Genomic DNA, 14417 nt, shown 5'->3' with positions numbered 1-14417 from the left:
TGTCTTCCTCATCAAGGAAGTCCATACGCGCGCACAGTTAGGCGACGGGGGCTCGCGCGTTAACCTGCATGAAAATGAACCCATCGCCGACAGCACCGGCAAAGGCCTCACAATGGGTTCCAGAATTTCGTCTCTATATTGTCGTGCATTCAGAGCACCCTGTTGAGTATGAGTAAGTCGGAGCGGCCATCCAAACATATGCCTGCTTAGACCATTACAGAACCATTACGGAAAATCGCTCTCCTCGACGTCTCCACACTCTCGCACGTCCATCATTATGAGACGCAGTGAACCCTTTTCCGAGTGACGTAAATAGTTAAATAGACTAATCCTAACGTTTCACAAAACTGTTCGATTACGTGTTGGATAAGTTTTCAAGACAAACATTTAATTCGATTTGAATCTTAATTATTTTATATGACGTTCAAGCATGCTAACTAAAGATGTTTTATGTAATTATTTAATTAAAATGTTAAATTAAGACAAATTAGATCATAGTCTATTGATATATGTTGCTGCTATGCTTAAAACCCTCATAAAGGCCAATATTTGATTTTGTAAGGTCTACGTTAGAGTTAACACTAAACTAGTTGTTGTTTAAAAACGTAGAAATGTAAACCCTCATTTTACTAAATGTTTTCATAGCGTGGCAAATTGATATAAACTGGGGTATGGTAAAAAACATTTATAAACAACAATCCTTTAAGTATTATATTTCGTGTTCTATAAACTAGGTTTTCAGTACCACGTGTCTTGAAGGTCAGAATAGGTTTTCACAAAATTCTTTAACTTGCGCATGTTCACTGAGTGTGAGTTTATAAACGATTGTTTGAAATCGTAAATGTAGCAGAAACTTTAGTGAAAAGGGCTATATGGGTTATGTTTATAGTTTTATAAATTTAAATACTGAGACAATCGGGGTCAAAACGAAATTAAATGTTATTTCATCAATTTCTAACAGGCGTCACTTTGACTAAGATTTGTTTTTAAAAGAATCTGAATTTCTCTCCAACTTTGCGAGTTCAAGATAACAGGTTACAACTAATATCGAAATCACTAAATCACTCAGCGTGAACTTGCAGTGCCGACTGGAGGCAGTAATTACTCAAGCTTACTACTCTCCCTCGCATAAAAAAACAAAATTATTCATTTGGCAGAAGGCCAAAAGTAACGTGTTTAAATTGGGTCACATGCTATCGGAATCATGGATAGAATAGCATGTAAACTGATAGAAACAATAAATAATTATATACTGAAGGAAAAAGTGAAGGCAAACGACCAGTTGGTTTTAATTTGGTTTGCTTTGAATTTCGTGCAAAGCTACATGAGGGCTATCTGCGCTAGTCGTCCCTGATTAAGTACTGTAGGAAAGCAACTAGTCATCACTACCCACCCCAACACTTTGTCTACTCTCATATAATTATACAAGATAACGTGTACACTCTTGTATAATTTTGAAAGGTAATTTTTAAACATTTAATTATTTTCCTATTGTAAATAATACGATATGATGATGGATTTTAATGAATCTTTGTATGCATTGGAGCCTTTTTAACAATAAAATATTGTTTTCACTGCATAATACTCCTGTCTTACAGGTAAATATCAGTTATTCTCTTTGAAATGAAACATCTGTTTTCAATTTTCTAACTTTGAACTTCATACAACTTTTGAACCATTTACTTCAAATGAGATTCTGGTTCTTATTCCATAGTATCAACTATTATTTGTATCTTGATAAAATTATTGCAAATATTAACAACAAAGACACCATGTAAAAATATGTTTGGAATCCCATTGGAAAATAATGGTGGTGTGAAGGTTTAAAATTATTTAAGTATGAATATTTACACACATTGAAAAACCTTCAGTAGTCTAATGTATTTGACTGTGGTGAAACAAGCTAAAAAATTGGGATCCTTTTTTTTAGAGAAGTTTATAATTTGAAAACAAGAAGGCTATTTTAACCTTGATATAAGATCTTGATGTGGGCTACTATTGCATTTAACAGCTTATAAGGCTCACTGGCATACAACAACTACAGTAGTGGTTGGAATACTATTGATGTAAGTAGTTTGTTATAACAACAGTTTTATGATATGAAGTTTGTGAATGCTAACTTAGAAAAGGTATTCACTCCATAACAGCTGTTATACAAGTGTTCATTGTCTGTTCCCTAGTAGGACAGAGGTAAGTGTTTGAATTTATAATGCTAAAATCAGGGTTTTGGTTCCCCTTGGTGGACACAGCAGATAGCCCATTGTTGCTTTGCTATAACAAAACAAACACATTCTGTCTGGTATGTTTAGAATATTATCTACCATCCACTCACCATATTGTCTGACTGAAATTATATATGAATGAAATCATTAGATCATTAATGCATGTAATAAACCTTTGAAGTCTAAAGTACATGTAGTTTTATTTTAATTAATGCATTCAGAGGGAGATGTTAAGTTTCTAGCTTGTTATATTATATTCTTAAAGTTTATTTTTACAATTTTGAAAAAATTCAAATCTAAACCAAATCGTTTAGAAATAGTAGATATTATATTTTTGCCTAAAAACATTGAATGATTTTTATTTCTTAAAAAGTTATAGAAGTTGCTGTTTAAGAGATGTTTTCTTGTAGGAAAGACAAATAGAAAGTTCACTAACATAAGTTTTAGTATTAAATGATAAAGAGAAGAAACAAACAAACATGCAAATCAGTAATATATTGTAATGATGTAAGGAAAACACTGGGTAAAAAAAAATTAGTTAAAGAAAAAACAAAATATAGGAGTTTGAGAGTGTTTATAAGAGGATAACTTATTGTTTAATTTTAAAAGTATAATAAAGAGAACAGACAACTAATATTCATCACTGGTACAACTTACCATTTCAAACAATATAATATTCCTTTTCCACTAATGGTTAGTGTTTAACCTTCCAGTCCTTTTTACCTCAAGATTGATATCTGTAATGTTAAACATCTTTTTTCTTGATCATTTAGTGGGGGTGTGTACAAAGAAAGCATACTCATATCAAAAATTTCAACTTACATTTTTTGTCCAGTGAATAATGTCACTCCATGACCTTTGTTCACTGACAGCATTGGTCATGAAACATTTTCAATCATTATCATACTTGGTCAACCAGGAATATTTTAGTTATAATCCATTTAACCTGGCCACTATATACAGTACTAAAACATAGTAAGGAGTGGATCCACTAAGATCTTACTATACCAGTTAAGTGTCTCCTTTATTTCAATTAATTCTATAGCTACCCCAATGCACCAATTCTTTGATGATTTTTATTTTACGATTTTCCAATCTTAATTCAGTCCAACCCTTTTTAAAAACAAATAGATTTACTTTAGTTTCTCACATTCGATTATTTTATTACTGTGATTTTATCTGAATCTTTTTCAGTCTTCGAATTCGACCGAATTCTCTGTTTCTGTTTCCAAAACATAGTTTACTTCAAATGTTTAGAGTTCCCAAGTTTATGTTGAAAATAGTGTACTGAGTAAGAGAGAGAAAAATGATACTTTTCTATAGACTTTACAAAGCAGAATAATTAGAATAAAGAACATTTTTGAGTCAAATCTAACACATAGTACCTCAGTACACACCCACACTATCCCCTTACTATGTGTGCAAAGTTTTAGGTTCTCTTCTCTTGGATGTATTGCAGTCACACATACAACTCGTCATAATGTTAATGGCTAACTCTATGTAACCAAGTTATCCAGCTCAGACAGTTCTTCTTTTAGTTTGGCTCTTAAAACGTGTAAGCAGATAAACCGTTGTTTCATAAACCGAAACCAGAAGTGTGTTAGTTTGGTGCCAAATCTTCTCACTACCTCCATATGATCATTCCAACGTACTGGTCATTCTGAAAGTCCATTGACCAATGAAACTAAAGTGGTGACCTGAAAATGAACAGGTCCAGTAAGGTAAGAGATTGTACATCTTCACTAATGACAGCACCAGAAATAAACTCCTGCAGTCAAGATTCTGAAGGTTGTCTTGTGGTCTTTCCACAAAACACGGTAATGTTTCTTTCTTTACCATTCAATAACTTTATTGGTGCTGTTTTCCTCATAGTTCCCGGGACCTACTGAAAGCTACATCTTGCAATTTTCTTTGGAGAAACACAGTAAGCCAAAAATTAAAGAAAAAAACAGGTAAAGAACAAACTATATCTTAGTAACGAATGACACCATGTGAACTAGATGTACTTCCAAACTGAAATTAAAAGAAACAAGTATTTTCATTTCTTGCTTTTATGGTTCATATGTGATGCTGTGTTCTAGCCAAGAGAGTGCATAATTCTACTCGTGATTTATGGCATGCGCACGTTTTACTGATTTGTAGTACTTGTCTGGATAAATAGTAACCTATGTTTATATCTCTAGTATTTGCTTAGATAAACAATCATCTATGTTCTGATCGCTAGTATTTGCCTAGATAGATACTGTTGTGTGTTACGATCCTTAGCACTTGCCTGATTAAAAATAAGCTCAAATTACGTTTTCTTACAATAAATAGTTACATGTGTTCGTATATCACTCTATAGTCTTAAATACATTGTTCCCAGACTTCTAATCTGTTACAGTTGGAGATTGTGAGTAATAAAATACATCCAGATATTAGCATCATGATTACATTAAATTTTAACATTAATCCTTGTCTCTAAATATTCCACTTCTATAAATACACTATAAAACTGAATACGCACGTTTCGAACCCAAGAACCTTCATTTTGAGATCAGGTACAGGTTTAGAGGTCGTGAATCGCTGCACTACACTTTTCTGATAACTTATATACAGCTGTTGTATACTTGGTATGATCTCGTGTTTAAGGCGCTCGACTCTGAATTTAAGGGTCATGGGTTCGAATCTCCGTCACCAAAAATACTTGCCCTTTCATCCATGGGGCATTATATATGACGGTCAGTCCCATTATTTGCTGGTGAAAGCATAGTCTAAGAGTTGGTGGTGGATGGTGTTTAGCTATCTTTCTTCTAGTTTATGGTTGCTAAATTATGAAAAGTAAGTAGAGATAGCCCTTGTCCTGCTTTTCGCAAAATTCAAACCAATGAGATATGTCTGTAGAGTTAGAAGGCTAGACACCAGTTTTCGATCTCTGTGGTGGGCAGAGTACGGATAGCTTATTGTGCAGTTTTGTACTTAACTTCAACCATTTTAAACCACATTTTATGTGTGTCCTATCCTCCGCTTGGGGTGATTTGTTTTTGAATTTCGCGCAAAGCTACTTGAGCGCTATCTGCGCTAGCCGTCCATAATTTAGAAGTGTAAGACTTGAGAAAAGGCAGCTAATCATCACCACCCACGGTCAACTTTTGGGCTTCTATTTTATCAACAAATAGTGGGATTGACCGTTACATTATAACGCCCCCAGGGCTAAAAGGGCGAGCATGTTTGGTGCGACGGGGTTTCGAACCCGCGACCGTCGGATTACGAGTCGCACGCCTCAACCCACTTGGCCATGTCGGGCCACGCATAAAGTCAGGAATTCGATTTCTCGCTGTAGACAGAAAGTATATAGTAAAATATGGAGCTTTGTGCTAACCTAAGAAAGAAACAAACAATCGTTTTGTTATGTTTCACTGTCGAAAACTCACTGTTAAAAATAATTATAAACCATATTCCCAGCTGCAAAATTCAAACCCAAAACAGTTTTATTAGTTGCTTTCTTGAAAATAATGACAGAAATCTTCAGTAGTTGGCTCTGTCCACATACAGCAACAGATGAAATCATAGTAAACAAAGACCCTAACCGTCACAAACTCACTTCGAGTTAGATTTATTACTAAATCATTGTTGCATCTGATAGATACCGCACCCTGCGATTTTTTTTCTGAGTTGTTTAAAGTTTTGAAATTACAAACACTCGGTTTGCCATTTTTGTTTTTTCTTTCTGTTTTGTTGCGGAAAAAAGAAACCGCGTATCTTAATGTATCGTTAGTAAAAGAGTAGCCCAAGAGTTGGCAGTGGGTGGTGATGATTAGCTGTCTTCTCTCTTGTCTTACACTGCAAAATTAGAATGACTAGCGCAGGTAGCCTTCGTGTAGCCTTGCACAAAATTAAACAAAACAAACAAACTAATTAACGTGAAACGACTCAATAACAGCGATAGCGAACACACAAACTGGTTCCCAATATCCACGTGACTTTCTTTTATCTAATTATGCTGTTGAAACAACTCTAATCACTCCACAATGTCTCATAGCTTAAAATGAAAATTCTTGGCCTAAGGTATTCTTGGCCTAAGTTATTAAACCTTTTCATGTCAATACTATCTTTAGGACCCGCAACTCCCACTACCGAACATTTAAATTACAAAATTAAAAAAATTTAGTATAAAACAGTATTTCTGTTTGTACACCTATACTAGACAGCTCAAAGTGGCTTTAAGTCCAACAAACAAACACATTTTTCAACACTTTTATACTCTATAAAATAATTTACAGGCTTCCTAGTTTAAAACATTCTAGCTTATACTAAATGACAAACAGTACCACAGCCAGCTACGACTTGCGGCTCAAGCACTACGAGATCTCATGAATACAAAAATATACACAACTTCTATTTCCAAACTTATAATTAAACAAAAATTAGGTTAAATATATCTACTAACGTTCAAACTTGCTGTTCTCAACTGTTATGTTTCAAACATTTCATTATGTTCATTATTTTCGACCTTTACTTGCAGCCATTTATTTCGAACAACACCTGAACCAATGTTGTTAACCTGGAATGCAGACACATGCGAACACTACCAGTGAAACCAAAACATGATGTTTGGAACAAGAATACAGACACATATGAACACTACTAGTAAAAATAAAACTTCCCTTTTGAGCTAGAACACAGACACGTCTAAACACTACCAATAAAATATGAGCATGGAATTTTGAGTTAGAAGAAAGACACATGCGAACACTACCAGTGAAACCAAAACATGATGTTTGGAACAAGAATACAGACACATATGAACACTACCAGTAAAAATAAAACTTCACTTTTGAGCTAGAACACAGACACGTCTAAACATTACCAATAAAATATAAGCATGGAATTTTGAGTTAGAAGACAGACACATGTGAACACCACCAGTAAAACCAAAAACTGACGTTTTGAACTAGTAGAATTACAAATAACACGAGAAAGATAAGGTCATAAAAGTTAACTGGTTCTGTTAGATAAATTAGATTATGATTTCAGTTTCACAAATAATACGAAATATGTTGGTCTAGCTACCAGGTAAACATACAAATTATGAACATCTGAGAATTGTAGTTTCTAGTTAAACGAAATAATATAAATTTGAAGGGTTTAAGACACTCACATCAGACTATGGATAAAATAAGCATAGTTGAATATATACTCTTCAAAACAAGAAACGCAAAAGGGAAAACATGAGACAAATTGTTAACAAGTTTATTCCGGGTAGTTCTGTATGAAATGTGTGAAACTTTGCACATTCAGTGCTGAACATCCAAAGTCTGCAAAGGCGAAGTCCACGCTCACTAGTTGAAGTTTAACGTCACTCAACGTCAATAACGAGTATGCCCCGAAAGCATCAATAACTGCTTGGCATCTCCTGCCCATGGAAGCGATGAGATGACGAATCACATTCTGTGGAATGGCTGGCCACTCAGCCTGCAAAGCTGCTGCAAGATGAGGTAGAGTCTGCGGTTGAGGTTGTCGCCGTCGCAGACGTCGGTCCAACTCGTCCCAAAGATGTTCGATGGGGTTTAAATCTGGTGATCTGGAGGGCCAGGAAAGAACGTTGATGTTGTGGTGTCTCAAAAGACAGTGGTGAGTCGGGCTGTGTGAGGACGGGCGTTGTCATGTTGAAAACGTCATTGACGTTCACCATGATGGGTCGAACATTGGGCCTAAGAATCTCGTCGAAGTATCGTTGAGCCGTAAGATTCCCTCGAATGTGCAAAAGGTCTGTTGAGGAAGTAGACGTCGCAGTGGTGGTTTTATCCCGAAGGTGACGAAACCTGATGTAGCGATCTTGTGCAGGTGTGGTCACACGAGGTCTGCCAGATCGTGGACGGTCACGAGTTGATCCATGTTGTTGGTGACGATTCCATAGCCTTGTGATGGTGCTTGGGTGGACATTCACAGCTATGGCAACATATGTTCGAGATTCGCCTGCTTCCAAGCGACCAATGACGTTGTTGCGTTGTGCTTCAGTCAGTTTTAACGTAACTGTATTGCATGTCGGTGGCTTAACACTGAGCTATGGAAACCGAGAACCCATCACTTTTATAGGGATTTAGCACATGTTGCACTTGCAGAACATGCAGATCTCTCAAAACTTTATTGGACACGAACGCGTTTTGGCGAAAAATCCGATGTTTTCCTCTGTTTTCAAAATGCACAACTGTTATTGTCATTTTGGTCTGACAATCAGTGCCTTAAAACGTGTAACATCACATACTCTGAGCTTGTAACGTTATTACATATATTTCTCTTTAAAATAAAAAATATCCCTCTTGCATTTCTTTTTTTGAAGAGTATATTTCTACTTCCTGCTACCACATCAACATGGGTGTCAATCACTGATTAGAGAAGTGTGTCCTTTAATAGCTGAGGATGTACTATTTCTACTTCCTGCTACTACATCAACATGGGTGTCAATCACTGATTAGAGAAGTGTGTCCTTTAACAGCTGAAAATGAACTATTTCTACTTCCTGCTACTACATCAACATAGGTGTCAATCACTGATTAGAGAAGTATGTCCTTTAAAAGCTGAGGATGAACTAAACTTTTCAAAAGAGAAGCGCAAAAGGCAAAATTTGAGATAAATTATTAACAAGTTTATTCCGTGTCGTTCTGTATGACATTTTGAAACTTTGTACATTCACTGCTGAACATCCAAAGTCTGCAAAGGCGAAGTCCACGCTCACTAGTTGAAGTTTAACGTCACTCAACGTCAATAACGAGTATGCCCCCCGTGAGCATCAATAACTGCTTGGCATCTCCTGCCCATGGAAGCGATGAGATGACGAAACACATCCTGTGGAATGGCTGTCCACTCAGCCTGAAAAGCTGCTGCAAGCTGAGGTAGAGTCTGCGGTTGAGGTTGTCGCCGTCGCAGACGTCGGTCCAACTCGTCCCAAAGATGTTTGATTGGGTTCAAATCTGGTGATCTGGAGGGCCAGGCCAGAACGTTGATGTTGTGGTGTCTCAAAAGATAGTGGTGAGTCGGATTGTGTGAGGACGGACGCTGTCATGTTGAAAAACGTCGTTGACGTTCATCATGATGGGTTGCACATGGGGCCTAAGAATCTTGTCGACGTATCGTTGAGCCGTAAGATTCCCTCGAATGTGCAAAAGGTCTGTTCTGGCATTGTAGGCGATGGCACCCCACATCATGACGCTGCCACCACCAAATCTGTGTTTTTCAGCAAAACGTTCACCTCGGCGACGGTCAACACGAGTCCTTCCATCCTGCCTACAAAGCATAAAACGCAATTCATCGCTGAACCAAACATGCCTCCATCGTCGATGAGACCATACCCGATGTGCCTGAGTCCATTGCAGCCGTGCTTGACGATGTTGCTGGGTGAGGATGATGCCTCTGACTGGACGTCGAGGTCGGATTCCTGCATCTCGTAGACGGTTGCGTACGGTCTGATCGGAAATCCTACGCAGCCCTGGTATGTTTGAGGCAGTAGACGTCGCAGTGATGGTCCTATCCCGAAGGTGACGTAACCGGATGTAGCGATCTTTTGCGGGCGTGGTCACACGAGGTCTGCCAGATCGTGAACGGTCACGAGTTGATCCATGTTATTGGTGACGATTCCATAGCCTTGTGATGGTGCTTGGGTGGACGTTCACAGATCTGGCAACATCTGATCGAGATTCGCCTGCTTCCAAGCGACCAATGGCATTGTTGTGTTGTGCTTCAGTCAGTCTTGGCGTAACTGTATTGCGTGTCGGTGGCTTAACACTGAGCTATGGAAACCGAGAACCCGTCACTTTATAGGGATTTTGCACATGTTGCACTTGCAGAACATGCAGATCTTTCAAAAAATTTATTAAACACGAATGCGTTTTGGCGAAAAATCCTGTTTTCCTCCGTTTTCAAAGTGCACAACTGTTATTGTCATTTTGGTCTGACAATCAGTGCCTTAACACGTGTAACATCACATACTCTGAGCTTGTAACGTTATTACGAGTACAGGTATTGTAACAGTTATTACAGGTGCATATATTTCTCTTTAAAATAAAAAAAATATCCATCTGACTATAAATTATGTATAAATACATTCACCATATAAGTTGTCAAACTTGTTTTATGGTAAAATAATTTCATGTTAACATTGATAATGAGAAGATAATTCAGAAAATGTCATAATTGTTGCAAATTGTTAAGTTTAGATCTTCGTGTCAGATCAATAAAATATTATTGGTTTAAGTTTGTTTGGTTTTTGAATTTCGCGCAAAGCTACACGAGGGCTATCTGCGCTAGCCGTCCCTAATTTAGTAGTGTAAGACTAGAGGAAAGGTGGCTAGTCAGCACCACCCACCACCAATTCTTGGGCTACTCTACCAACGAATAGTGGGATTGACCGTCACATTATAACGCCCCCACGTTTTCAATGTATTATATGTTTGATAATTATGTAATGTGGTGTTCTAACATTCATTAATTAACATATATTACCTAAACTGAGAATAAACTATTTTATAGGGTAGTACATGTGAAAATAAAGTATAATGATTTTAATTATATTCTAATTGTTTCTTGTCTGTAACAATTAATGATAACGGTATAGTTAGCCAGAATAGTTGTTTAAGTTTGTAACTACTACCATATTTTTCGGTGTAAAGATGATTCCAAATATAAAACGACCCTGGATGTTTTGAGCTAGTTCAGTGTATTTCTTTGAGGTTCGGTGTATAACATGACCTCTGTTGTCTATCAAGTCTAGGATGTTACTTTTGTAAAGTGTATGTGTCACTTTTACACAATGAACTCTAGGATATTCAATGTAACAACGATTGTGTTTTTTTCATGCAATTCAAATGCTACACACAGCTCAATCCGGCCTTCATTATATCACAAACATGTAACAAGCAACTTTACGAAGTTTTCATTACATTTTAAATCGTTTTATATAATCAAAATATCAAACCTTAAGATGTTCTACAAAACCATATTGGACCTAACATGGCTAGGTGATAAAGGCGCTCGACTCGCATTCTGAGAGTCACTAGTTCGAATCTTCATCTGATCAAATATGCTCGCCCTTTCTGCCTTTTAAGCGTTATAATGTGACGGTCAATCCCATTATTAGTTGGTAAAAAAGTAGCCTAAATTTTGGTGGTGGATGATGGTGACTAGCTGTGCCTTCCCTCTAGTCATACACTATTAAATTAGGAACCGGCTAGCGCAGATATCCTTCGTGTAGCTTTGCGCGAATTTAAAAAGAGCAATAAAAACATGTTAATAAAACTAACGTGTGTTACATACAATATTACCAATATTTTACTATGACAAATACGATCAAAACATTTCAGATCAAAATGACTTGATTAATTGTAATTAACACGTTTGAGAAATAACTTCTAGGTGTAAAAACTCGAGACAAATATGTCATTATAACACACTATATGGCATGATATCGACTCATTTACTGAAAAACGTTGTTGTTTTGAATTAAGCACAAAGCTACACAATGGGCTATCTGTGCTCTGCCCACCACACTGGGGGACTACTAAAAACAAAGTAAAATAAACTACACAATTTTGGATAAATATGCTACCGACCGGAGAGTTATTACTACACCTTTACTTTTGAGCCTATGTATTTATAGGTCTTATAAGACGAGAGGTGAAATCAGACATTGTTTTAAGACTAAAAAGTATCGTCTTATACACTGGCTTATACCGGATCATCTACTTAAACTACGTATTTTATTTTCATATTAAAATCTGTGCTGGTTCGGTTAATAGTTGTCTTTTAAAATTATGTATTTCAAAGTGGTGTTTCATAGCAGATTGCGTCAAGTAAGACGTACTGCAAGATATATAAAATAATTAATATTCTAACTAGTTTCTTCACTAGTCTAAGTAATCGAAGTATCAGCATATTCTAATTTGCCAGTGGGAGAGTAGAAAGTCTATGGGCTTATAACACTAAAATCCATTGTTCGTTCGTCGCCGTAAAATATACATTGTCTATCTTTCACATTCAAAGTAAAAGATGTAGCATATTTTTTGATGTTAAAGTAAAATATATATTGTCTATCTTTCACATTCAAAGTAAAAGATGTAGCATATTTTTTATGTTAAAGTAAAATATATATTCCATCGTTCGTTGTGAAAGTAAAAAAACAATTGATCTATCTGTCACTGTGAAATACTAGCAGAGAGACGTTATTTTGAAATATCTTTAGCGGTGTTTTGTCATTAAAACGTCGGACGACGTAAGAGGAGGTCTTCGGTCTTCACTCAGTCCGGTTCACTCTTTAAGTTATTCACAAAACGAGAAAAGTGGCATGTGAACATATACTCACTCTCTTCACTTTCACAACATATTTGTTGTATTTATTTATGTACCTCTTTCAAATATTTTCCATTTTACTGTTATATTAAAGCAAAGAAAAACAAACAGTACATTAGACAAATCAAATGATAATTTAAGTTTAAAAGTTTAAATTAAGAACACAAAATGTTTTTGTTTGTCTCTAATTCAGGTTTAATCCAAGCTAACAAGAAGGACCACATTCAAAAGTCGGATACCGGAACTATCTAAGAACACAATCTGAAACCGACACTTGGCTACAATCTCTGTGAACGTTTGTTTTTTGTTTTGAATTTCGCGCAAAGCTACTCGAAAGCTATCTGCGCTAGCCGTCCCTAATTTAGCAGTGTAAGGCTAGAGGGAAGGCAGCTAGTCATCACCACCCACCGCCAACTCTTGGGTTACTCTTTTACCAACGAATAGTGGGATTGATTGGGGCATTAGAACGCCCACGGCTGAAAGGACGAGCATGTTTGGTGTGACGAGGATTCGAACCCGCGACTCTCGAATTACGAAGCGCACGCCTTAACGCGCTAGGCCATGCCAGGCCCCAATGCTTAGATACGGAAAGACGAACACGTTTACGAAATATAGTTTCTACGTGACAAGTCAATGAACGACAGCAATTAAAATAATAGGAATCTGGGAAACAAGAATCTCAAGTGAAATAAGTTGGTATAGCTTGATATTTTGTCATGTTTCCTGAAGGAATAAAAACAATACATTTGAGTATCAATGGAATCAGACACAGGATTCCAGTTGAAAAGCTCTCCAAGTGTGAAGTAGACAGTTCCCTTACCACTCCAGTACGTCAACGACCTTGGCATCTGCCTAAAGATAAGAAATATCAGTTTCAAGGAGGTGGGACCATATTCTCTTTCTTTATTCATTATATAAAGACAAAACATTTCATTGTTCCTGGAGACGATGGGAATATTAAAACATTCCTACAAGGAATTAAATACTATGAAACTGAACTGGCAGAAGTTCTTGTTTCACAAAACCTCATTCTTCTTCAATATCATAAAGAGCGTGAGGATGATTTCATCAGCTGCATTGATGAAACTTTAGTCTTTCAAACGGACTTTACTGATTTACATAGACACTTAAACTGCATTTTAAAACAGAAAATCTAACATACTAAATAAAATAAGCAAAAAGATTAAAAAATGTTTAGTGTAAAAACTATGAATCAAAACCAATTTATGAAAAACACAATTAAAATTTATCATACATCTGGAATGGCTGCTGCATACCTACAACATGCAGTGAAATATTAAACAACTTATGTACGACCAAACTGCTCCCAAAAATAATTTTCTGATCATGACTTCACCAGTAACTAAAACAGTGAAAACCACTATTTGTGTGAACCTCAACAGACACAATTACAATGTTAATCATAAACTGGATTCTTTTTATAAATCATTGAATTGCATGATGCACAAGCACACAGAAATGAACTGAAAACTGCTGAGGATGATATATGTGGCATAAATGAAATAACTTCATTGTAGCAGTAACTTGGTTGTTCAACATCATAATACTATTGTATTAATTTACCACATGTAGGTGTGTGAATTTCTACACATTACATGTGGCATTTAGAGCATAATGAAAGCTGATCACTAAGATATTCTGACTAGTCATAGCATATAACTAGTTGAAATATATCATGCAGACTCTCCCTTCAGTGTTACACAAAGAGGGATATCTATGAATGGGTTAACATTCAAAGAGTCATATCCATTGTTTCATGAAATAGTTGTATTGTACTTTACACTTCCTTCTATATATGAAACTTTATTGTTGTAAGATGTAGAAGATACTTCTCTGGATACTTGTAATCTG

Source organism: Tachypleus tridentatus, unplaced genomic scaffold (genome assembly GCF_004210375.1).
Source record: "Tachypleus tridentatus isolate NWPU-2018 unplaced genomic scaffold, ASM421037v1 Hic_cluster_2, whole genome shotgun sequence".
In the NCBI taxonomy this organism is placed as follows: Eukaryota; Metazoa; Arthropoda; class Merostomata; order Xiphosura; family Limulidae; genus Tachypleus; species Tachypleus tridentatus.
Note: the sequence above shows the minus strand (reverse complement) of the source record.